General features: G+C 35.4%; 1 protein-coding gene across 13 annotated transcripts in view; it reads right to left on the bottom strand.

The window, feature by feature from the left end:
- The window catches only part of ESRRG (estrogen related receptor gamma), a 592,692-nt gene that overhangs the window by 33,526 nt on the left and 531,402 nt on the right, over positions 1-27,764 (bottom strand). The window lies entirely within an intron of this gene.

The raw sequence follows: 27,764 nt of genomic DNA, 5'->3' as shown, positions 1-27,764 counted from the left end.
CATTCCCATCAAAATATCTCATTGGCAACTCATATCAAAATGTCTAAGATTGAACTCATTTTCCTCCCAGACTTAGATCATTGTTAAATACTGAACAACACAGAGTTGAAATTTGGGAGTTAGTTATGTTTTGACTTCTATGTCCAATTTTTCCTATGAAATATCTCATTTCCAAAACTAATTTCTAGTCCCACTGTCTAGTTCAGTTCCTCATTGTCTTCCACCTGAACTAAGTCAATAGCCTCCCAACTTATGATTTCCCTGACTCAAGTCTCTTTTCTTCTAGATCTGTATTAATCACAGGTCACCTCTTCCCTGTTGTGATGGTTTCTCTCTGTGAGGTCCACAGAATCCTTCATTGTCAGGGCCCAATTTACTTTTCTTTCTTCATTTTTTGGTATGAATGATGATGATGATGACAATTATTATTACTATTAAAATCTGTAAAATTCACTGAGTACTAAATTCCAGTCACCATGCTAGCACTTCCATTTATCATGAGCTGGGCATTATGAATGCAACAAAAGAAAAATATGGATTCTTTGGGGTCTTATATTCAAGGGGTGTGGTGGAATAAATAGAAATATAGCAGGCAGTGGTATAATACTGCAATAGAGAAACATGGATACAAAACTATGAGGGAAAATGGGCCCTGGGATGGGGCATGGGGAAGGAGGAGCTGCTGTTGTAAGCAGTGGGAGAGGGGGTCAAGGAAAGCCTCACTGGTACCTGAGCTTTGAGCAGAGATCTGAAGGAGATGAGAGAGCAAGTCCTTCACCTATCAGGGTGCTATAGACTGACGGTTTATATCCCTCTAAAATTCTTAGTTGAAATCCTATTGTCAAAGGCATGACATTAGGAAGGAGCGTGTCTAGGAGGTGATTAGGTCATGAAGGTGAACAGAGCCCTCATTAATGAAATTAGTGCCCTTATAAAAGAGACCAGAGAGCTCCCTTTGCCCCTTCTCCATAACAGGGCATGGTGAGAAGAGAGCCATCTATGAAACAGAAAGGGGACCCTCACCAGACACCAAATGTGCCAGCACCTTGATCTTGGACTTCCTAGCCTCTAAAACCACAAGAAATGCATTTCTGTTAATTATAAGCCACCCACTCTAGGGTATTTTTGTCGTAACAGCCCAAACGGACTAGAACACTAGAACTTTCAGGCAGAGGGAATGGCAAAGACACATATACCAAAGAAGGAGCCTTCTTGTTTTGGTTCAGAGAATTTTACAGAGGCCAGTGCAGCTGGAGAGGAGTAGCAGGAGGAGGTGTTGACTGGGGAATGGGGCAGGCATGTCACAAAGGCTTTGCAACTTTGTGCAAACTTTTGCAGCCTTTACTTTAAGTGAGATAGGAAGTCACTGGGGGCTTTGAACAAAAAGGAGACAGGATCTGATTTGTATTTTGAAAGCTGACTAGGTATGCGATAGGAGTAAGGCAGTCAAAAGCATTCTCACTAAAACCTTATGGAGGACACATTATTCTCTTTGCCACTTTACATTTGACGAAACTGAGGTACAAACCCACTCCAAGTCACCTGACTAAAATTATTAGAGGTATGATTTGTACCGATGCCATTTGAGAACTTAGAATTTAACCACCGTGCAGCACTGTCTTCCTGTGTTCCGACTATCATTTTTCCTTTCCCAAACAAGCCATGCTGTTTTGTATTTCTGTGCACTGGATATTTCTTCACCTTTGTGTGAAATGTCTTTTCCCTTCCTTTCTGCAGGCAAATACCTCTTAAACAATCCAAACATATCTGAAATATTTTTCTGTAAGTATTTCTTTAATAACCTCCAACAGAGAGGCACTTCCTTCTCTCCTGCTTTCTCCTCTAATACTTGGCCCTATTTCTATCACTGCATTGTGTCGACACTACTGAAGTCATTATCTCTTCTATGATATCAAAATGTATTCCCCTTTGTAATTCTAGTGCTTTGCAAATACTTGGTTTTTAAAAAAATTAAAAATTTTGTGTGTGTGTATGCCCAGAACTTGGAAGGTCTCAAGGACCTAAATTGTCTTAATTCATGTTTGCAGAATTGAAAAATCAACAACTGGTGGGAATGGTCACATCTTGAATGAGGACAAAAGCGTGAGTCTGTGAGAAACGCTTAAGAGCATGGCAGCTAGAGCTCTTCCTGGCACCTATCTCCCCACCCCACTACCGTCTGTCTTTCTGCTCTAATGGAAATGGAAATCAGAACGTGGTGAAACCTTTCCACTGCTACCGCACAGCTAGAGGTGACTCGGGCAGCTGAGTAATTCCTCCAGGGAAATGCAGGATAAGCCTGAGAAGCTTGAAGAGTTTGAGAGTGAAAACTCAGCAAATGCATCCCCTAGTTTAAAAAGAACAAGCTAAAACCTCTTAAATGAACTCTACCCATCTTCCTATCCCTCAGCTTAACACCAAGTTACTGGTACACATTCTTAGGTTTACATCTAGAGCAAGTATGCACCCAATTAACAGCAATTGTTTCAAGGTAACTCTGAAAAGTTAAATGCACCAGTACGATGAGGTTGCAAGATGTTTATTAAATAAAGTCCATAAGACCATAGAAAATAAGCTCAGGAAATGATTTTAGAAGTTATCATATGCAAAATATTCATCGAACAGGCAAGGGAGATGATGCCACCTAGATAAACGAATTCCACCATTATATTAGGCATGTCATGTCAATTAACAATTACTCTAGCAAGCGTAGGACTTAAACATTTGTTGTCATGATATACATTTAAAACAGATTTTGAGATAGATGCTCGTTTCTCAAATCATAATTCTAATATTTCAAACACAGTCTAGAAGATGAGGAAGACCATTCTAGTTGTACAAATAAAGTCTAACTTCAAATCTTTGGAGGGATTGCACTTCAGTTATAAGGAAAGAAAAAGTCAACCTGGATATATATATATATATATATACACATACACGTATATATATATACATATACATATATACACGGATATATATATATATCCAATCCACATCTTAGCTAATGGTTAAATATATTTGCTGACAATTTCTTTATTTAGTGAATTTGAAGAATTTTCATATATATATAAGCCTTTAGTAAGAATGGCATGTCCCTGACATCACTTAAAAATATACAATTTTCGTTTGGTTGCTTAGTATGGCCATTAACACATAGGTTATTATGTGAGATAACATACTTGAAAATACCAGGACAGTCAGTTCCCCTTCCCCCCTACCTTGTTTTCTGCCACCCTCCCTGACCCTCGGTTCATTCTACTCCAATCACTTGGGCCTCCTTCCTATTCATGGAATGTCCAAGCACACTCCTGCCTCAAGACCTTTGCATATGCTGTCCTTCCTGTCCATTTTCTGTCTCCTTCACTAGAATTTACATTCCACAAGAGTGGGGATTTTTTGGTTACATTTGTTCACTGCTGGATCGCTAGTGTTTAGCAGAGACTCACACATAGTAGGTGCTGTATAAAATATTTGAAAAAATGAATGAAGAGATGAATGACAATATGCACAGCATTAGCAGTGTATTGTGAATTTAGTAGTTTTATAATGGAATGTGCTCAAAATATATTAGTTTGTTGTCTCACCTTTGATGCAAAAAAAAAAAAACGAATTAAGTTAATTTGAGATTTAAAAATACATAAAAAATCATTACTACCAAAATATTTCTTAATTCTACCCTCTAAATAACAGTCAAAAAGTTACTTTAAATTTTAATTTTATTAAAAGAATCTTGAAGTGAAGTGAAAAATAAAAAAAAATCATAATTTAACCAAGAAATTTAAAATAGGCCCTATTTCTGCTAACCTAATCATTCTTGGAGATGCTGTCTGGCCACATTGTATGTAGAATTTATGTACTTTAATATTTCTACCTTATTACATATCTATTATAGAAGTAACCTTGTGAGCCTTCTCTCTTATTAATATTTCCCATAGAATTCATATACTGTTATTATATTTTCATATTTGGAAGAATCTCAGAAAAGCCAATAGACTCAGAAATTCATATACGATAAAACAGGTGTAAACTTCCATACTCTATGCAGAAAAAGATTCTATAGATCATGTGGCACACATATTTTTCATTTATTACACATTTTAAATTAGAACTAAAATGTATAATATCAGACTTATAATTAAAGCCTCTAACTGAAGACTAGACGTGGCCATAGACAAGGGACCTTATTTAATTTGTTGAGTATTCTATCTTTCAAACCACAAAATACGTGCTAAAATATTCATTAAATGTACCAACTCACAAGAGCAACTTCTCTATAACAGTCAATAGTATGTTTAAAGTAATATGTTTTCAAATTTTTCATTTCTAAATTCAATTTTAATATAAATAAATGTATTTGCAAGTACCATGGCCTTTAATAACAGTAAAGATGTAGATGTAATAGTGCTACATGCTAATTTCTATTTCAGTTTCTCTAGGATCAAGACCTAGAAAGCACTTGAGTAACCAAAATATAGGAGAAACAATAGCTAGAAATAAAGGCTAATTCAAAGCCAATTATATCCCAATTTGAAGCTTGCTTTATTGTGATGCTTTTACTAAGGTATGCTCTTTAGATAGAATCATTCCTGTCGTGCTTGATTAGTATTTTTCACTACTTAAGATTTAACAGTAGAATTATTTCTTTAAAAAAATCAGAGAATTTGCTTTTTTAGTCCTACTGAAAACAGGCAGTTTTTCAAGATGTTTCTTTACAACCCGGGAAGATGACATTTACTAATGTGTTGAAAAGACAGGGATTCTCTTTTGAGGCAGGCAACACTAATAAGAAAGATATGGTTCAATGTCCTAGGTATTCTTCCAAGTTTTATTAATTAGGTGGAAAGCTTTTCCCACTGGAATAGTGCAAGGTATTTATTAACACTTCAACCCACAAATAGAACAAATGTACAGCAAAGGAGGTAATTATTAAATACACCAACCCCTTTATCTACTTGGCAGGAACAACCCAAAAGACGGTTTCTGATTATGATCTTTTTCATGATATTTTAATTGTGCTTCTTAACCTGCTAAATTAAAAACTACAGGGCAATCTCACTTAGATCACAGACAAAAGAGATCATATCAATTTGCAACAAAATGTATGAATGCTTCTATCTGCTTTAATTACACCAAGAACTTAACAGGCAAATTCAATAAGATCACAGAAGGATTGAGAGCTAAATGTTATCTCTTAGTCAATGGCATTATCATTTCCTGTATGTTGTTACACATTATGGAGTGTGAACCTCAGTTTAATAATAAGTTTGGGAAATAATGATATTGTAGTAAGGGAGGCTTGCTCAGCTATTTGAGTCTTTTGGTTAGTGTATGTGTGTGTGTGTGTGTGTGTGTGTGTGTGATCAGCTATTTATACCCTGGCCAAGAGCTTAAGATGAGGGACTATACAAAGAGAAGCTATAATGACCAAAGTCTTTGCTTGTTAAACAAAGCCAGGATATAGGGAATGGTTTACAATTTTTTTAACTTCTATTTTTGTTCTACGTCTGTAATCATTTTTAGACCAGTACTGTGACTGAATTCCTTTCAGCCAAACCTTTAGTTTTTCTCAAACAGTCCATTTACCTTTATCCTGAAAACCGTGACTCATGCCATACCTTCTTGTGCATCCCTGAGAGTGATCACACAGAAGATCCCTGGGAGCTTTGACTACCAAGGGTTTGGGATTTTCATTCTGGCCATACTTCGGGAGCCGAACCCAAGACATTCCCTGGTAATGAACTGACCTAAGATGTATTCTTTGGTAATTCTTCATGAAATGGATATACTACATTCTGTGGGTATAAGGTGTGTGTCTGTGACAGACAGAGAGAGAGAGAGAGAATGTTTTCTGATTCTAGTACTAATCCTTGTTGATCAGTTCCTATCCTTTTAATCTGGTTTACAAAGGGCATCTCTTTTAATGCTCACATCCTGTTGAATTCCATTTTTTTCCTCTTTCTTGAACTATTTTCTATGTTCCTCCCAGATGTGGGACTTCTTATTTAACCACTTCAGTAGGATTCAGGCTTTTTTCTCTCTTGGAAGAATAAAAAGATGCAATTCTTTTTGGTTCCTTATAAAGCAACTCTTTAAAAGTAGCTATAGCTCTTAAATACAAATATAAATGAAACATCAACATGTAGTAATGAAAGAGAGAGCCACATCTCAGCAACAGTGGATGATACATCACACATATCCCTGGAATTTCCTATTAGGTCTCAATGTAACAGGGAGAATTAAGAGATAGAAAGCTGCCATATGAAGGCTTATACTTCAATAATATTCAGAAAACTATTATTTTGTAGCATTTGTTACACATATATCTCTAATCGTCCTTCAAAACTTTGTTTTTTAAACTTTCACATTTTTATACTCATTTACTAAATAAACTTAAAGTTCTTAATGACTCCAACTATGTTTTAAAACATTAAATTCCACACAAAAATACATCAATAATGTTGTAGGATTGAATTTTTCTTCTCTCTACCTATTTATTCATTTATGAATGTAGCTCTTGGTCCACATTTTGTATGGACAATAGAGTCTTGCCTGTGTCATGCATGAATAATCCCATTTTGATGGGGACTGGTTTTAATTTAGTGTTTATTTGCACTCAAATTGTTCTCAATTAAGTCTACTACTTTCTATCTCCCCCTTCCCCCCAAGCAGATGGCATCTGAAAATGTACAGCAGTGTTTTTGAACTGAGGGATTTAGTGGAAGAACCAAAGAATGCTAAAAGTTCCACAAAACACATGCGTTTCCACTCAAAACAGCCATAGCACCCTATTGACAAACACTGTGAATTAAGTGCACTGTAAAATAAAACTGGAAATTGACTACCTAGTTGCCACATGCAACAATGCACATGGGACAATCTTCGAATCACTGACAAGAAATCGTGTGTTCTGATATTGCCTGCAGCACTGTACTATCCATCCATTAAATCCATGGAATGACACTATTTTTTTGGATTGTAGTATTGTTTCCAAACCTGCCTTCAAGATTATCATTTTGTAGTCATCAGGAATTTTTTGAAGTTTTCTATCATCATTAAAAAAGTTTAGGGATAAAAATCTATTTTATTCTTTTGTACAAACATCCAAGAAATTTCTTCCATGCCTCTTCTAATCCCTGACAGCTCTTGATGAGTAAAGAAATAACTGCATTGAACCTCAAGGTTTAAAGTTCATCTCAGAAACATGGGTTTATATCACACCAGGATCCCAGCAAGCTTCTAATTTTGTTTTATCATCTTAATATTCACGTTTAATTGTTGCCTCTTAGAGGCTTGCCGCTAAATTTTGGATTACAAATACATGGAATTTCAACATGTACTATCACATTTTTTAATGTGTTTCTGGCGCTTCACTATGAAAACTATGATTACATTTGCTGTGTAGTCTGTCAGTCTGTTCACTGGAAAAATAGTATCCACCATCAGATGAACAGGGTTGAAACAGTATTCTACACTTTGCAGGATTTTATTTATATTTAACATGATAATGACAAGTAGAAGTTACTAACATGTCTATTTAAGAGATAGTTCAGTTAAAAAAATGAAGAGATTATAAAATCTTTTTTTTTGCATTTATGTTCAATAAAGCTGAAAATGCAAAAAAACTTAGAGATTTGTTTCAAATATTGAATAGAAACTTTTGATAACTTGAATTCATATGTGTTGTAAAATGTGAATAGCAATTACTTGAGTGATACTATTCAGGATGCAAATGTTCATACCGAGTTAACTGTGTGCACTTGGAAATAAACTTTGGGTCTTGGTTTCCTCATCCAGACAAAATAGGAGGATGACGACAACAATTTCACAGGGATGTTGTAGGTATCAAATGCAAGTGAATATTAAATTTATTTGGAATGATTTTATAATCTGAACATCATTGTGCATGTGATAATCATTGTCATTATTATTTTTTCATCAAGAGTAATAATTCAGAACTGCAAAGTGAAGAGACATTTCACATAGGTGAATTTCATTATATAAAACTCCAAAACATGTTTTAAAGATTTTAGTCAACCTGATTAAATTCCTTAAAAATAATTACATATTTCTCATTCTTCCTAAACAAAGTCTATTACATACATATTTAATTTTCCTGCTGACTCAGAATCTGCACAATATCAGGCACCAATCAGGAGATCCAGGGTTGTAAGGAGATGCCCTCCAAGGTTACTGAGGAATACGGGGGATACCCAAACCCACATTACACAGCTTCCAGTGCTAGGCTTTTTTTTACTTAATCTGTGTTTCATATTTTTTCACACAGGCTCTCTTACTTTTAATTGCTGTCCACGGAATTCCCTTTAGCATCAACCTCCCCTCAAAACTGCTGTGGAGTGGAAGAAGAGTTAATCTAGTTAGAATGGTACATAGAAGGAGTTTGAAGAGCTGAGGGATTCTATTACAAATATAATATCTTCTCAGGTTACCTAGAAAAAACACTTTTTGTTTTGTTTTGTTTTGTTTTGTTTTTGTAACATTGCTGTAAGGAGTTGGAGTTATTCAAAATTTGGTAAAATATGTCCTAGATGGAGAGAAACTGAATTGAAAGACAGCGACATGAAACTGACTTTAATAAAAATTTCTGCATAAAACTATGGTTTTATGGGTGTTTTTCTCTTAAACGATTAGGAAAACAATTTAAGAATTAGAAAATGACAGTAAGAATTGAATTATATAGCCTCATATATTTTCAAGTAATTGCCTGGTATTTATGCAATGTAACAATATATTACATATAATGATTTTTTAAAATGTACCCATTTATTTTATTCATTTGGAGACAGGGGCTCGCTCTGTCACCCGGTCTGGTGTATAGTGGCACAATCATAGCTTACTCATCCTCCAGGGTTCAAGCAATCCTCCTGCTTCGGTTCCATCAGCAGGTAGGACTACAGGCATACACCAGCATGCCTAGCTAATTTTTTAATTTTTATGGTTTTTTTTTTTTTTAAGACAGGACCTCACTATGTTGTCCAGGCTGGTCTTAAACTCCTGGCTTTAAGGGATCCTTCTGCCTCTGCCTCCCAAACTGCTAGGATTACAAGCCTTAGCCACTGTACCTGGCCTGTATTAATGATCTCATATAAACTTTAAACAATTCATTGTCAAGCTTGTAACATACCCACCCCAATGCATAAGTTCTAAAAATGTCCAGATTAATATTAACATTCAGAATTATTCTGATGTTATTTGTATAAATTCATATAAAAGATTTACCTATTAAAAATTCAAATGTCTTCAAATATACATAGCTTTGATCTGAGTATTTAGAACATTTATCACTTATTGTTTATAAATTTTTCAAAAATTTATTTATATTCGAATAATAAGAAATTGTTTGATGAATACACACATACTTATATGTCTGTTAAAATGCATACTGTTTACTCAATGTGCTACAATGGCCTCTTTCTCCCCATTATATGTGAATATGTAATTAACAATGTAATAAATATCTCCCATGAAATTTCCAAGAAAACCCTTAATTCAAATGTTCCCTGGCCACTTTTTAGAGTTCACTATTTTTTCTGTTTTATTTTTAAATACCAAAGATAAAATGTACTGCTCGGTCACAGAGTGCTCATGCAAATATACCCTGTCTGCTCTGCCCAAAAAATATTTATTGATCTTATTGATGAAGATGGCTTCTTGTCAAGTGAGAGACTAGAGATGATAATAAAACTATCCTACTTATGTATTAATTTATAAGATTTACAAAATTGAATAAGAAACTAAAAAACTCACTCGTAGGATGGTTTAAGACAGATTTCTCAACATCAGCACTATTGACATAATTCTTTGATGAGAGCAGGAGGTGGAGGGATTGTCCTGTGCAAGGTAGGCTATTTAGTGGCAGCTCTGGCCTCTATCCACTGGATCTGCCTCCCCTGACCGTAACAATCAAAATATTGTCAGACATTACCAAATGTTCCCTGTGAGGCAAAATTGCCCCATGTGTCAACTACTGGCTTGTGATGATGTAAAACATCTTTCCTTCCTAAATGAATTACTCGTTCTTGAGAATAATGGTATCAAAAAAGCTTGTCTGGGTCTATGCAGCATTTTTGGAAACCTAATCTACACAAACTTGAACAAAAGGGCCTCCTCTATTTCCTAAACTTGTTCCCAAGCAAAATCTCCATCTCTCATAGCAATACTAGGCCAGCTTCATGGGCGTGCAAACTGTGCAGGAAGCCATGCTCGGTTTAATGCTCTGTTGTCACCACCTTGAAATTCATAATAAATTTTTAACAAGAGGATCGGCATTTTCATTTTGCAGCGGACTTTGCCAACTATGTAGCCAGTCCTGCAATAATGATCAAATCAACATTATCAGATGTATCAATGAAATCTACATTTTGTCAGCCTAAGTTTTGGAGATACTGTGTGCTTTAAAAAAAATCCGGTTGAAAGTTAAAAAGGAGTAGTCTATATTAGTAATTTGGTTTAGCATAGTGGATAATGATCAGGGTTTGGAATCATAGACCTAAATTTAAATTTCACCTCTGCTATCTCTCTCTCTCTCTCTCTCTCTCTCTCTATATATATATATACATATATGTATACATGTATATATATACATACATATATATACACATGTATACATATATGTATATATACACACATGTATACATATATGTATATATACACATGTATATATATGTGTATACATATACATGTATACATATATATGTGTATATATATACATGTATACATATACATGTATACATATATATGTGTATATATATACATGTATACATATATGTGTATATATACACGTATACATATATGTGTATATATACACGTATACATATATGTGTATATATACATGTATACATATATGTGTATATATACATGTATACATATATGTGTATATATATACATGTATACATATATATGTATATATATAAGTTCTGGGATACATGTGCAGAACGTGCAGGTTTGTTATATAGGTATACATGTGCCATGGTGGTTTGCTGCACCTGTCAATGCATCAGCTACATTAGGTATTTCTCTTAATGCTATCCCTCCCCTGGCCCCCCACCCCCTGACAGGCCCCAGTGTGTGATGTTCCCCTCCCTATGTCCATGTGTTCTCATTGTTCAACTCCCACTTATGAGTGAGTGAGAACATGCTCATCTCTGCTATCTTACTAGCTTTGGGATCTCAGGCAAGTTGTTTGACTTCGCTAAACTTCAATTTTCACAGTTATAAAATGGTAGGAGAGGCCATCTTCAAGTCTAGGTTTAAGATTAATTGAGATAATATATGTAAAATAATAAGTATCAGGCCTGGCACCTAGCAAGAGCTCAGTGAATGTAGCTGGATGATGTTGATGTTGATGATGATGATGATGATGATGATGATGATGATGATGATGATGATACCAAAATCCATTCTGGATTGGGATGAGAAAGAGTAAAATTCAACCTCAAAACCTTCCTCATACAGTTTTTGAAGGCAAATTTCCAGAGTTCAATGTTAGTCCCTTTGTTTGAATTACTGCCAAATTGTTTCCATCACTGCTAACAAAAGTCTCAATTCTAAATTTTAAAAATGCTATCAAGTGTTTAAAACTTAGCCCTACATTTACACTCCCAGGTACAATTGTCCAGAGGCACACATTTAATGGGGCTGCACATACACGTCTGCTGACATCACCCTGTCGATGGTGCAAGCGTGTGTGTTAATACATTTCATACATTAAAGATGTAAATTTTATTCTTCAAGCTGAAAGCCAGGTGATTAATTCTCATAGCATAGTGATCAATTGGTGCAGATGCTCCACCTGTATTAATGTTTGTTTTTGTACACATTAGTAGCAGGAGTACACCAATAACGCAGGTGTCTGACACAGAGCTATGCAACATTCCCTTTAGCCGGCAAACATTGAGATCAGTAGTTAGGTTGCACGTAGCACTGCCAATTTTTTCAATTAGACCCATTATTGATTTGATGAAAAAGCAAATTAAACATACCATGGTGGTATGTAAATTGGTTAGAGAGAGCATAAGGTTCTGGTACAAAGCTTCAAAGGCATGAGCTATATGGCTTTCATCAGCAGTAACTCATAGGGGTTCCTGGCAATTGCTGCTATATATGGGGTTCCTTGAGCTACGTGGGTTGGCTAGCAAAACAATCACCTGGAAAGACCAGGACAGTATTTTTAAAAATTCACATCGGTTTTGCAGAAAGAAAAACAATGCAGGAAATCAAACTTTGAGTGGATATGGACAAAAGAAAAGGTATGGAAGCGGCATAAAATTGCTTTTGTAAAGTTTGGCTCATTTTCATAAGCTTTGGCTTATTTTGCCTGCCCACCTGTATGGCATGCAAGTTGAATCAAATGGGTACACATGTGACATTTTATAAGTTGATTACGTTGATTCAAAAATTTGTCTTGACCTCTCTCTCAAGTGACTGCATGTTCTCATTGTCTAAATTTGAAGCCTCCTGGCTTGGTCTATAACCAGAGTCTAATACAACTTTTATAGTATAATTCCTTAAAATTTAAAAGAATGCTCTTTCTTCGATGAATGATGCTCTTCAGTTCTGCTAACAGATGAGGCAGAGGTATTGAAAATGGATTTGTTTAACCTATACTATAGGTTTAACCAAAAGAAGGGAGCTAATAATTAAACCTTCCCATACATTTGACACCTTGACACCTTCCCATACATTTATCTTTACTGGATTACTCTATATTGTGCAAATCCAGCTGAGATGTCATTTTCTTCAAGAAATCTACCCTGATTCCAAATGTTAGAGTTTCCACCATGGTACACCCATAGTACGCTGTGCTACTCCATCAGTGCACGTAGAGCACTGTTATAAATGCCTCTTTGCTTGTCCGTATTCCCCAATAGACTCTAAGCTTTAGGAAAGTGTGCCCCCATCTACCCTACTTACTTTTGTATGTTGCCTTGCAGAGTAATTACCATAAAGGTACCCAACACATTTAAAATAATTAAGTAAATAATGCAGTAAAAATTTTAATTTTGTCAGTTTCAAATGAGAGTGTTTATTAAGTAAGATTCCAAAGAATTTGCTTTTCTCCACGCAAATAAGGGATCTAGCAGGCCAAAGGATTGGTACTGCCAAATGTTAAGCTCTAAATTTTAACTATATAGAATATGACAAATCTGTCAAGACAAACTAGAATCTCTCAATGACTATTTCAAGTGCCACCGAAATAAGTAGCAGGTGCACCAAGGTCATATAAATATGTTCTTCACATGCTATTTAGCAACTTGCACTGGAGAAGGCAAATAACTTTTACAGAGAAGAAAGAAAATGAACAAAAGTGATGTCAGTAACTAGGTAAGGCTAAGACCAAAAAGAAAATCAGAGATTTGCAAATTTTACATACCATAAGATCAATGATGGAAAAGAACTTTTTATATCAGAACTCAAAAGAAAGAGAAATAGATAAGAGAAAAATACTGGAAATGAGGGAAAAGTATGAATATTGATTGCATTGAGATAATCAAATAGAACCAAGAGAGATTGGGGAGGGTCCTCCATTTGTGATAGGACAATTTCTGCAAATAAATAAATAAAGGGACAAGTGTCACAGGTCATCAGCAGATATTGAGTTGCCAGGCGAGCATAATTAGAGAAAAGACATTCAGATCAGATAGTCCATCCAAACAATTACATTCCTTATCCTTTGAATTATAACATATCTACCAAGATTTCAGAATGTGCCCCAAATTAACACACTCTTTCTCTTTCCTGGCCATACTGGGGCACTGCATACATGCACATCTTCCCAGAGAATGGCTTAGATCAAAAGAATACATTGCCCACACAGAGAAGCTCTAAAATGTGAAACTTAGAAAAATAAAGATTTTGTTCACATTTTCCCCCGAAGGAAAACCATTCCATCCAAACAAATGAGGATGGCATAAATCACCTGAGGAGTTCTTGATTGTTTTTGTTTTTCTTTATTTTTACACCTGTAAGTTCATTTTTTTTTAAGAGAGGAAATATAGAAGATTGGAGCTGGCACTGGCAGCAGTTTCTGATGGGAGAGAGCATATGTTTTCTGTCATGTTGGCATCTGACTGCAACAGCCGTGCGGAAGTCAGTTCAAGTCCTTACATCAAAGTTTGCTTGCCATTGTGGGGACGTTGTTAGAAGTTGAAAAAAAGCAATGTCCATTTGAAGCTTGTCTGTGAACTTTGCATGAACCGCTAGGAATAATGTAGTGTGATGACAAGCCAGTTATACCTTCCACTAAATTTACTGTCTGGAATGAACTGAAATAGTGTTTGGTTTGTGTAATTATGTCCATCTATCTTTATATTCCAGCGGCATATCGCAAATTGAAAATACTAAAAATTGACTGTTGGTTCTGATATTTAATGATTGCCAAAGACAAGACGATGATTTATTGGTTACTTACCGATGTGACACATTTGCATCTTATTAGATGGAGATTACTATTCCTTAAAATGCGGACGAGGCCTGATCATGTCTGATGGATTGATTTGATTTGCAAATGTAATCAAACTAATAAGAGGGAAAAAATGAGCAATAATGCCTTGTTTTTCAACTGGCAATCACTCCGCTGCCAACAAGGCTGATATCCCTGACTAAGCAGCCTTTACACAGTCTTCCTGTCGCCTCAAATAAACAAAGGGATGCTAAGAGCTTGATAAGAGGATAACAAGCCAAGTATGGACGCAACATGGAGCCCACACCTCTGAACTGTGCTGTTGCCGGAGAGAACAAAAGTCAACGGCAGGAGATGTAACACAACCTTAACAATCTTGAGAAAAACAATGGTTGTAATCAGTTCTATATTCCCGTATTAAGTCACGGTCAATGAAGAACCTTTTCTTAAAGTAAAGATACTGCCATCCTCCTTAATGCAGAAAATAGGCCTCTTTTCATAAAGGGACTCCATTTCTGAAGTAGTTTAACTATTTAAAATCCAAATGGTTTCAGAACAACCATGTATATAGAGTTTGAGAACAGCATAAAAGCCCTTTCAGGCAGATTCTGGCTCTCAGTTTAGTCCACAGACTATGGCTGATAATCAGAACATGGGAATAGAGAGCTGCAGAACAGTCAATGCTGAAATACTAGGCCAGGAGGCATGGTTGACATCTGACGTACATCACTCTCAAAACACTTCTTCAAGACTCTTGACTATGTGAGACAGAAGAATTAAAATTATGATCACGAATAGGCTGCAGAACAACAGTCTCGAAATAAAATTTCAAAAAATATTTTGATAATGCATAAACCATGCATCAAAGTCATAAAATACTCACAGTCTCCCAAGAATAGCAGTTAGTAAAGCTTATCATATAGTAGGCTCTTAATATATACTTTGTTTAGTGCATAAATGAATAGGCATGAGCTTGCTACAAAAATATATTGCACATGGTATTTTTGTTGAGGAACTGAATATTACAAAGTGTTTAGGAAAATGTCAAACTGAATTTATAAAGCTTATTTCCATATTCAGATGTCTCAAAAAATATCCTAGTTGATGTTTTGTGATAACCTGGCTACCCATTCTCAGGCCATATAAAATGTACTCAACCATACAATATAGTACGGTTAAATTCAAATTAAATAATAAATAATTCTATTCTAACTATAAAAAATTGCCTTGGAAATTTGAGTTAAAGTTTCATGGCAAATACACAGACGTGTTAAAACCCTCAGAGTGTAAAGGGTCAGACAACCGATCGGGTTAATTAAAACCCGTGGATTATTCACAAGCTAATTTTAACCAAATGTTATGTACTGATCTGCCAGAAACAGTGTTTGTTCAAAGATAGCATCAATGCTTACATGGTATGTTCAAAGATGCTTCTATTTTGTGCAGACAGATATAGTAGAGAGGCTGACTGAAATTTATTATTGGGGTGTGCCTTTAAGCATCTTTAAATTCATGTTATTTTATCCTTCTGTTGTCTTTACTATTTAGCTCTGCATCAAGATACTTGGCAGTTGTTCCATCAACCAAACTCTCGGCCACTTGGGCTGTTGGCCTTGTTCCCCAATCACAAACCTCAGTCAGTCTGTCTACTATATCTCTCTGCACAAAATAGAAAGATTCTGAACCATATCTATAAATTAATATTCCTTCAGAAACAGATTTAATCTGATATATTCACAGAGTATACCCAGGCTATATCAAATAACATAGGCCTATTGTTTATACTTTGTGATATCTAATTTTTCAAATATACCAAAATAACTTTCCTAAAACATATTCACTGCTATTAATCTATCTTCAAGAAATATAATATATTGTCCATATAAATACATGTGTATATATATATATATATATAAAATGTGATATAGGAAAAAGTTAAGATGATAATTTTTAAATATCTAATATTATGCATAAGCAGGAATAGTCTACTCTTCTCTGAAAAACCGTTAGTGATAATGATAAATATCAATAATGCACAACTGAGCATTAATAGACCTGAGTTTTAGTCTCAACTCTGTCTCTGACTAGCTTGTGACCTCATGAAGATCATTCAACTTTCTTGATCTTAAGCATCTTTATCCATAAGTGAATGTGCAAGTAAAGGCATTTAACATTTGTTGAACACTTGAAATTATATGTCATAGACTGGGCACTTTGCCTATGTTAGCTCATTGGATTATCTCAGCAATCCATACAGTAGGTATTGCTAACCCCAACTTATATATGGGCAAACTGAGTTCATGGGATGTGGCAATACCAAGATTTGAACGAGGGTCTCTAACTACAAATACAGTACATTGCTGACTGCAATATGGTGCCTCCCCTTAAAATACAAAGGTCTAGCAAATTATCTCTAAAAGCCATTCCAGCTCTATCATCCCAGAATTGACTTTTTGGGGAGAGGGATCTAGCTTTGATATTATTCCATATATTAGAAAGCGGTGTTACAAAGCTTCCTCTAGACATGCTTTTAAATAAACAATCATATTTTGAAAGTTTGGGAACATTTATTATAAAGCTCTCTCTTTTAGAATAACAGCAATTCACAGAAACAAAGCTGAAAAATCTGAAGTAATTATTCCATGTTTTTCCACAAAAGATGAATCTAAGAAACATTGCGTTGAACCTCTGAGAGTGCATTCCTCTTTTAGGTATACAAATCTGTGCTGAGGACACCCTGCCACTGGGTTTTGCCATGACACAGACAAATCACAAGAATAAGAGCAGCTTGACTTATTTTTTTTTTTCCTAAAATGCTGACCATGTCAGGAAGAGTTAGTTTCTCCAGGAACTCACAGCTGCTCTTTCTCCCTCTCTCCCTCTGCAGCCCAGGCCACCATGTGCCCTGGCACAAACGTGCTGACTGGTGGAGGAGGCCCAGCACTTCAGGTAATTAATCCTTTCCTAATGTAGGTTAAGCAGGTGTGAAGCCTCCCTCATACAGAGAGGAGGTGGCTGCTCTTTGGAGACACCCCTAGTGTTATGGTATTTAACTGGGCTCAGATGATTCTCAGAAACTGGGTAGGTGTGTTGCTGACCTGGACATTCAGTTTTCAACTTGCTTAAGCTAAATCCAGTTGAAGAAATTGGTCTTTTCCCCTTCTGGACTTTCTAATATTAACAATTTGTGGTTGCCAGAATAATGCCCATTCTGGCAATGAAAATATAATTTCCTCACTGGAAGCAAAGTTATGTGATCACTGGAGACTGGTAGAGTTTCAGATTAAGTTGAATTGACTATTGCTCTCAGAGTTATCATGGACTGGGTTTATTCATTATATTTCTCTCCTTTCCAAAATACAATGTACTAGTACTTTTAAATTCATTTGAAAATAATATTTTACTGCACCATAAGAGATCCAAGTGTACGTAAAAAGCTAAAACAAAACCCCTACTTCGAGTTTACATACTTTGTATATCATTCCTGACACTTGCTATAGGAAAAAAAATTAACCTGGCAAAAATTAATATAAAAGTTGTGGACTACTCCAGAAATCAAAAATTTAAAAAGTGTGGTTTTTTTCTGGGGAGAAAAAAAGTTTTCTTCTTAAGAGTCATAGCAAAGTATGTATAAACAAATGGAGGTGTTACGACCATTTAGCATACAACATAGCCTGCTTAGACTGTTGCCAATGAGTGATTTTGGCAGGTTAAATTGGTTCTTCTAATTGAAATCTTCTAATTGAGGTTATTTATGATGGCTGAATTGGGGAGGAAGCAGCAGGATTTTAGTGAAATAATATTTCTGTAAGAGTCTAGTGCTGTGGACACACTTGGTATGGTGTTAAGATACATCATTTGAGGCTGAGCGCAGTAGCTCAGCCTGTAATCCCAGCACTTTGGAAGGCTGAGGTGGGTGGATCATCTGAAGTCAGGAGTTTGAGACCAGCCTGGCCAACATGGTGAAACCCCTCCTCTACTAAACATTCAAAAATTAGCCGGACTTGGTGGCATGCACCTGTAATTCCAGCTACTCTGCAGGCTGAGGCAGGAGAATCCTTTGAACCCAGGAGGTGGAGGTTGCGGTGAGCCGAGATCGTGCCACTGCACTCTAGACTGGGCGACAAGAGTGACTTTGTCTCAAAAAAAAAAAAAACTCATTTGAGCTGAGTGCAGTGGCTACTTAGGAGGCTGAGGATGGAGGATTACTAGAGTCCAGTAGTTTCAGGTTGCACTGAGCTATGATCATGACACTGCACTCCAGCCTGGGTGACAGAGCAAAACCCCATCTCTTAAAAAAACTAATTTGTAAAATGCCGTTAATATGGATAGTTGAGGTCACTTTTGATGTCAGTTAGTACAGCTTTCCTGTTAGATTTGTTGAAAATTAAAGAAAAGAGAATAATAAAAATGTATAGTTAAAGGGAGAACAGTGCTTCAACTACATCTATGTGGACCCTTACTGTGATTAATAAGGAAAATACATCATCGACAAGAAAGAGGGAAATGAACAGCAAAGGAATTTGCTGTAGCGTTTGCCTTCCTCTTCTCCTTTCACTGCCCTGATAATCCCTCAACAGAGGTGATACAACAGTCTATTAGATCTCAATATCAAAAATATTCCCTGATATTCCTCACACCTTTAATTCTTCCCCAAGTGTCCGTACTGAGTTCAGTTCAACTCCCTTTCTCTTTTCTTCATCCATACCAGCACCATTGCCTTTTGCACATCAAAACCACACTTTGTTTCTTGAACCTGGTGGTTACTTATTCACTGAACCTTGGTCTAACAAGGAGGTAGGCTGACTCAGTCACATAAAAGAACACAGCCAAGGCTGATATTCTTGGGGGAAAAAAAGCATACAGATGAGCAAAGGTACATGGTTTTTCTCTACTGAGGTTTGTGATCCAAAATTATTTCAAATTCTCCTTCTAGTGGAAAAAGCTCTATCCTTTAAAACACATACACACTTTACTATAAATCACTAGCACTTTCAAGGCAACAATTCTATTTTGTGTTTAAAGTGACTTGAATATTTCTCTTCCAAAATAATTAGGTTACTTTCCAGTTTTCATGAACCAATTTTGATAGGTACAAAGCTGGATTACCCAGCTATTATATGCATAAAATACAGTGTTATCATATCAGAAATTCTAAGTTCAGCTGAGTAACACAGGTGCCCTCTTTAAAAAAAAAAAAAAAAAAAAAAAACAAACAAAAAAAAAAAACCTGAATAGTTAAAACAATTTTAAGAAGTCACTTCTCTGCCTGTTTAAAAAGTGCTTTTAAATGACTGTATTCTATAGAAAACTGTTTCTCGGATGCCTGATGTCTCCAGCTGCCACACAATTTATATCTCTTTCCTCTGCTCTTTGTTTTTCAGCCATTTTCCCTGAATGTCAAAGTCAATTTAGTGCATTTCACTTTGCTGAATAAATCAGAGGCAAAATCCTTGCTAAAAGTGAAAATTTGATTTGCTAAAAGGAGCTTAGGGCAACTATTAATCAATATATCCAGAGTGTCAAAGCCAAGGCCAGGATAGACATGCATTCATTTGGAGATTGGCTGAGGCAGATAAAGGGAGACGCAGGGGAAAAAGTGCAACCAGCCCACTGAAAGGAAGTGGGATTAGGGTTGGAGAGAGGGTCAAAAAGGAGCAAAGGGGAAAACAAAACATTCTATGCATCGTGTTCTGCACTCCTCCCCCAACTTTTCTTTTAGAGGCGGAAAAAGCTTTTTTAATCAAGCATTTAAGCATATATGAATTATACTAATTATGCCAGCTTTTATATAACAATTTTCTCACAAAACCACAAGGCTTTCTTTCTTTAACTTATCAAGTAGCTTAAGAATAACTAAAAAGTCAGAGGTAACAGCTCCATTAACAAAAAAGAAGAGAGCCAGAAAAAAAAAAAATATGACCTGGGCCAGGTCTATAGGATATTGATATTTTGATAATCCTCAGGTAAGTTTCAGGAAATTTCAGGCTTCTAAAAGATTATAATGTATGGTGAACTGAATGATTGAGCTCATCCTGTCACTTTATCATTCAAAAGAGCTTAGCAATTACCATGAACTTGACTTAAAATGATAATATATTTTAGGACATAGTACATATAGAAATCCTCAGCACTCAGGAATTGTTTTCAAAAGTATTGGGAAATCTTTCTGTGTGTAAAATAATTCAGAAGTTCCAATTTTAATCTTTTCAAAATGCAGTTCAACTCAGGTCATCTTCAGTTAAAACTTTCAATAGCACTTCACTGCCTTCAGAATAAAATTTGTTTTCCTTAGCATGAAATTCAAGGTTTTTCATGATGGGGTCCTTGCAGATCTTTCCAGCCTCAAGTCACGTCTTCTTCCCATGCTCCTCCTTCTAAGTCTCCATGTGACTCTGTAGGAGAGGACTATCATAGCCCTCATAATTCAGTTATAGTTGTCAAATCACCTCTCTGAATCACCCACCACACTGTGAAGATGTTAAAAGCAGAATTTGTGCTGTATTCATGTGTGTATCCTTAGCACATAGGGTCTGACATAGAGTTCATTAAATGCTTATACATGGAAGGAAGGAAAGGAAGGCAAGAAGGAGGGAGGAAGAAACTAAGAAGAAACTGTTAAGTGGTAGAGCTAACATTTTTTATGTGGTCAAAAATCTTGCACAACTACTCACTTCTGCTCCAATTTACCTATAATTTTCAATCAGATTAATTGCCAAGTGATCTGAAGAGAGTCAGAGACGGGGAGCATCCAATCTTAGCAACCAATCATTTAAGGACTTTGCCAGCTCTTCACATGAGCAGCTAGTGATTGACTTGTTTCAGTAAAACTTGTAATCAGGAATGTTTAGAATACACTCTTGTCCAAACACCTTGATTTTTATTGATTTATGGGACATACATTTCCTTTTTAAATTCACTCTCCTTCCCTTTAATCTTTCATTTCTCAATGTATAGATAAGATTTAATGATAGGGCAAATATGTTACATTTGCCTTAACTTGTTATAAAACAGAAGTAGGTAATCCGGAACAAATGACAATGTACAACAGAAAAGCAGACAAGGAATGAAAAGAAAGATATAAGGAAGCCACTGTTAAAAAACCAAACCAAACCAAACCAAAACAAAAAAACACATTAAGTTAAATATACTATGTGTCTAAGTATCATTATCAACGGTGTGTGTCAAGGTTCCTGACTCTCAGGTTTACTCATCTATAAAGTGGGACTAATAAGATTAAAACTTTACCTACAGAATTGTTGTGGCCATCACATAAAAGTTTATAAGGGTCTTTTGTAAACAATAAACAACTATGGAGATGTTAATTAGTTTTATATTTAAAGCTTAATCCCATGAAAAAAAATAAAGCTGAGTAAATTCTGGAACTAATAAAGTTGTAAACCAAGTAGTTTATCACAAATATATGCACACACATGTATATGTATTTATGCAGACACAGATCCATCATTCAGGGTAGATGTCATGTCATGTACATCTTTTAAATTTCCCATAGTACAAAGTGTAGTGTTAGATATACAGCAGACACTCAAATACTTAAATTACATTCAGTGATTACTATGAAATGATTATTTCACTTTCATCACAGGTATACAAGAGCACGGTTATGTATGGATGGCAAATATATTTTGGGGAGTCCTGGGAACAAGCAAAAGCAATGCTGGAATGGAGATCACATGAGCACAGGATATTTAGTATGATGACAGAATTGTATATTAGGTCAAAAACAATGGCATGAGTGGTCAGGACAGGCCTCTTTGAGCATTTTTCACAACTTTGGCTTGTCTCTTGAACTAGATCTCTGCCTAGGAAACCTAGCTACTTCTCTGTTAGTCTACTTTTTTGTTTCCAGCAAGGGTAGCTGCAGAAAATAGAGTCCCTGAGTAATACTACAGATTATTTTTTTCAAAACTTATTTCTCAACTTACTGGTTCCTATTTTGATGGCATAGTTGTGACTTCAGAAACTATTAAACTGGTAAATTTTCAGTTGTTTTAGGTTTAACCAAAGAGGCTGGACTAAATTGTTTAGACGCCAATGTTCCTGCCCATGTAGAATAAAATTATGACAGTATCTACACAATGATTCTCTTGGTTAAATAAGCTTTTCTCCCCTCTATATTAAAATTGATGTTTGTTCTGAATTTTTATAAATTGCTTTTATGAATATGAACTTTTTAGATCACTTGGTTTTAATTGTAATGACAATCTATGGCAGTACCTTGAAAATAAAAATGAACACTGAATGCTGTACATTTAGATCATGCTTTATAATTTGAAAATTATTTATACATACAAATAATTTGCATGTGTATTTTTTCCTCATTTGATTTCTATTTTAACTGATAGTGAGAGCAATTAAGTAACTTACAAAAAATTACTCAACGACAGCTCAAGTTTTCTGATTTTACTTTCAGAATCATTCGACCCTTATTAATCACAACTATAGGTATACAGGTATATAACTACTAGGTACATTAAAAAAAAGTATAATAATAATAATAATAAAAGAAAAAAAAGAAAAAAAAAACCTTTAAATATTTCATAATTGTATTCTGTTTTTTTGTTGTTGTTGTTTGTTTGTTTTTTTGAGATGGAGTCTTGCTCTTCTTACCCAGGCTGGAGTGCAGTGATGTGATCTTGGCTCACTGCAACCTCCACCTCCTGGGTTCAAGTGATTCTCCTGCCTCAGCCTCCTGAGTAACTGGGATTACAGGCACCCACCACCACGTCCAGATAATTTTTATACTTTTAGTAGAGACAGGGTTTTGCCATGTTGGTCAGCCTGATCTTGAACTCTTGACCTCAGGTTATCCACCCGCCTCAGCCTCCCAAAGTGTTGGAATTACTGGCGTGAGCCACCGCACCCGTTCCATAATTGAATATTCTCATAATTTAAACAGTCTTATTAAGTACCAAGGTTTTGGGTCTTATATTTAACTTTCTTTCACTTAACTAAAAGACTTAACTACTTCACAGTTCTAAAATCATTAGGTTACATACACAGAAGAAAAGTTAATCCTGAAAAAAGAGGCTGCAAGTGTTTTAATTCATTCATAGCAAAGTAGAAATATTGTAAGTCCATGTAAATTGAGTTATGGGATGGAGTAGAGGGTGGAAACTTAGAGCCAATTAAGAGTTTTGTGCAATGACATTTTTAGTCAACAAATCAATAAACATTTTTCAAGTGCCAATGATACAGACCCAAAACAGAATATAAGGTATGACTAACACATGGTATAACTCACCCTTAGTCAACCATGTCCTGTGTCCTGTACATCAAACCTTAATCACACACATATATACATAGAAACATAGTTTACATTATAAATGGAAACATAACATTAAATTATTTCTGCCACATTTTATTGTGCTTTTGCACGTATCCTAATCACTTAATGGTGCTACTATTTTAAGATGGGTATTTTATCTATCAGTACCCAGTAATGAGTATTTTAAAAATGAAACCTCCATAATTTTGGTTGGTGGATGATATAATCTTAAAAATTGGACTCTCTAAAATTTATTAGAACAATAAATATATCTTCAAGCAGTATCTTTAGCAGTAAATATTTACACATGCTTGTCTATTCTTTTCCAAAGTTTATACCCTAAATATAGAAACAGTTTATCCATGTTCTTTATAGATTCCTTTCATTGCTAGAAAAGTCTAAATGCTTCTGAGAAAACTATAAAAAGCTAAGTCAATGAGCAATTTTTGATATGTTCTCCTAACTGAATGTTTTTATTTTAAAAATGTTTCAGGGCAAATAGTAAATATTGGTTTATATGGCTTAGATTTCTGTTTCTTATGGGAATACATATACTTAAAGACTATTTTATTACATCATCTTCCTTATGTAGTTTTCTTTTAGAGTTTAATATCTCCTGCCTCCAGTTGATAGGAAAAAAAATTATAGATTTTTTTTTCTATTTGATATCATTACAATAGAGATCATTTGAAAAATGTAACTGAGGCCCCCAAACTTGAGCAAAGTTCTCCTTCTTCAATGGGTAATTACTTAATCTGTCATGTTAAAAATAAACAAGCAGACCTGAAGATTTGCCATATTAAACAAAGACAATTTTTTCTAAAATGCATTCATTCATTTAATTGTTAAAATACCATTCTGTTCTTTTAAACTAAGTTGTCTGGCAAGATCCATAAATATATTTAAGCCATTTATATAGGTCAGCTAACATGGGTTACGCTTTTTAAAGCACCATCTGACTAAGCACATTCTGCATTTTGCTAACAAAGGTACAGTACATAATAATATTTTAATCAACCAAAAAGAACAATAATAGATCTGACTGTTGGGCTGATAATCGTCTTATCACACACCCTGTGAAACCTAGCTCTAATATTTGACAGAGCCTCCATTACTTGGCAACCCATTCTAAAAAAGGCCAACAATGGAGAGGGAGTGAAGTGGAGTGTGCAGTACCTCCGTATCTACATAAAAGAGATTAGAGGCGACAGCGTTCCATTTTACAGCTCAATCATATTGTGTTAGCATGCGCTTATCCGAGCGCAGACGAAATTGAAAGAGAAATAAAAAAGAGTCAGGCAGATAGGAACCAGAAAAGCGAGGCATGAGCAATTTCCAAGGATATAAAAGGATGCTAATGGCTGGGCCCTGTCATTCTTAAAAAGGGCTATTAGGGCACCATCATCTGTTCTTGTGCCCTTATGCTCCTCCAACTAAAGTCAAGCATTTTCTAAAGCCCTTGTGATCTTTTTTCTTCTAGAGATAAAGTATGGTCATGTTTCATAACAACACACTTTCCCATTTATATGATTTATTAATGTAAGTCAACTAATTCTATTTACTGATAAAAAAACATATTCCACATGTATTTTCTTCAATATCTTCTTTTGTTGTATTCTTCACTTTCTTATAAAGAAAGTATGCAAAAGTACATTCAAAGCAGCACAGAAAAACTACTCATTTTCGATGCTAAACTTAATTTGAAAAACATATATGTATGTGTATGGGTGTAATTACACAAAACTGAGAACAGCATAAAGATAACAGTGGCTTGAATTTTTGTGTATTAAAAAATGACTTCACTTTAACATAAGCTTTAGAAAAACAAAGAGTTTTAAAGTTAAGACCAAGACAGGTGAAATTTCAGTTCTGATTTGGCTTTAATTCCGGCTATGACCCCAGTTATCAGGATTGGTTCATGTTCTCAAGAACACGATTTTACTTTTATCAAGGCAGAAATGTGACTTTAATCTTTACTTTCTCCAGCCTTTATTTCCCTGTCTCTCAGTCCATATAGCTGTAGTGTGGTCCTCTACCGACCAACCTCCTGAACCCAGGATAAGGCAGCACACTTTGATATCGGAACACCCTCTCCTTCTACCTCAAGCACTGTATGGCATAGGTATTGTTAAAAAATTTTTTTTTAATTTCCGTTAACTCTTGTTTTGCTAATCCCTTTCTGAAGAGCCATGATATTCCTTGCAATCATTTAAAACACCCTCAGGGTATCACGAAAATCAGAGCTGTGAATCACCACTCCACAGTGAACTCTTCTGACATTTGCTATAGAGAGAGAATAACGTCAGTCCCCACCAATTCTAAGCCTCAGCTTAAGACTGAACCCATAATCGTATAGTAATTGTTTCCACCACTGGAAATGGTGTTACTCATAGTTATTTAAAGTTGCTATCTTTACAAAAGTCACTAGCGCCCCTTTACTCTGACAAGTCCCTTTGTAAGCTGACATTTCTACTTGGATGTACAGTCGGACCTAAATATTTATCACTGACTTTCCTTACTAGAAAGTTCAAGAGAAATTGTTGACTTTTATTGGTTTTTATTATGCTTTACCTGTATGATATCAAAATATTGGCCTTACAAATCTTTTATTTCAGGGAGAACTTGAGCAGAACTCTCCGAAATAATGGGTGGTTTGGAACCATAGTGACACAGCTTTTCACGCTGTTGTTAATAACGATATTATCATCATTATCATTTTGAAATAGGTTTTTTAAATGCAATCCACTGGAGACTAAAATATCTTGATTCTACTCCAGGAAGCCACTCTGAAGGTACTGGATATTGCTGTGAATTTGCACAGGTGTTTTTTACCTCTCTCTACCTCAACTCTCCCTATCTTTGAATTGAGAATAATAATACCTGATTCCTGGGTTAGAACAGTGGTTTTCAGTTTGGGGGAGGAGGGTCAGGCTGGGGCGATTTTATCTCCTGGAGGACATTTGGGACTGTTTGAAGACAGTTTTGTTTCTCACAATTCAGGGGTGCTACTGGCATCTAGTGGGTAGAGGCAATGGGTGCCTCTAAACCTCCTACAATGAACAGGGCAGCCCCTCATGACAAATAATTATCTCATCCCAAATATCAATAATGCCAAGGCTGAGAAATCCTGGGTGAAAATAATATTTAAAATGTGTGTATACATATATCATAATGATATATTAATATAAATGATATATATCAATCATCTAAAAAAGTGTCTATGGACACTTCAACAAATGTTAGTCTTGTTTCTTTCGTCTCTAAGCCCTTCAACAGTGCTTTCCTTACAAATAAGTTTTCATACACTGTTGAAGTAAATTCTGGCTGTTCCCACTGCATTAATCAACAATTGTCTTACATCTTGCAGTAAATCCTTTCTTTTTATTTTTCTAAAAGTCATACAGATGTGATTACAATCCAACTGCAATATCAAATATCCACACAGTCAAATCCTTATTCTTCTTTTATATGTAGCAATCCTTGTGTAGGTGTCTTCTAAAGAATATACAAGCTCACCTATTTAACTAGTTTTGACTTAATTTGGGGGGCTTTATTAGCAAACAGTGTAAGACAAAGTAGCTGGTATAATACAGAGTGATGTTTAAATTAGTTTACAATTTGCTTGGCCTCATCTAGAACTGCAACGAACAAAGCCATTCAGAAATGTCAGCTGTGTTCCTAACCACTGTAACAAATTGTCGCCTGAACGCTGCACACCTAATGACTTCAAATTAGCTTCACTGCGATATCGCCTGACAGTTCGTTACGACTGTTAGCAACATAGCTGGCGTATCATGACCAATAAATTGGTTTCAGTGTGGGCTGGGAAAGGGACTTCCATCAATTTGATTAAAGAAATTACTGTAGCATTCAAAGCATAAAGACAAACTAGTTTAAGGAGACAGAAATAAGTTAACTGTACCAGAAAAACATTGCTCATCATTTGAAAACTTGTTCATAAACTATTTGAAAATTCAACTCCAAACAAATAAAAAATAATTCAAGTAGAATACTAACATTCTCAAAACTTACAAGCATGTATATATTTGTTCATAT

This window comes from Pongo pygmaeus, chromosome 1 (assembly GCF_028885625.2).
Source record: "Pongo pygmaeus isolate AG05252 chromosome 1, NHGRI_mPonPyg2-v2.0_pri, whole genome shotgun sequence".
In the NCBI taxonomy this organism is placed as follows: domain Eukaryota; kingdom Metazoa; phylum Chordata; class Mammalia; order Primates; family Hominidae; genus Pongo; species Pongo pygmaeus.
The sequence above is the reverse complement of the archived record's forward strand: the minus strand, read 5'-3'. Positions and strand labels throughout refer to the sequence as shown.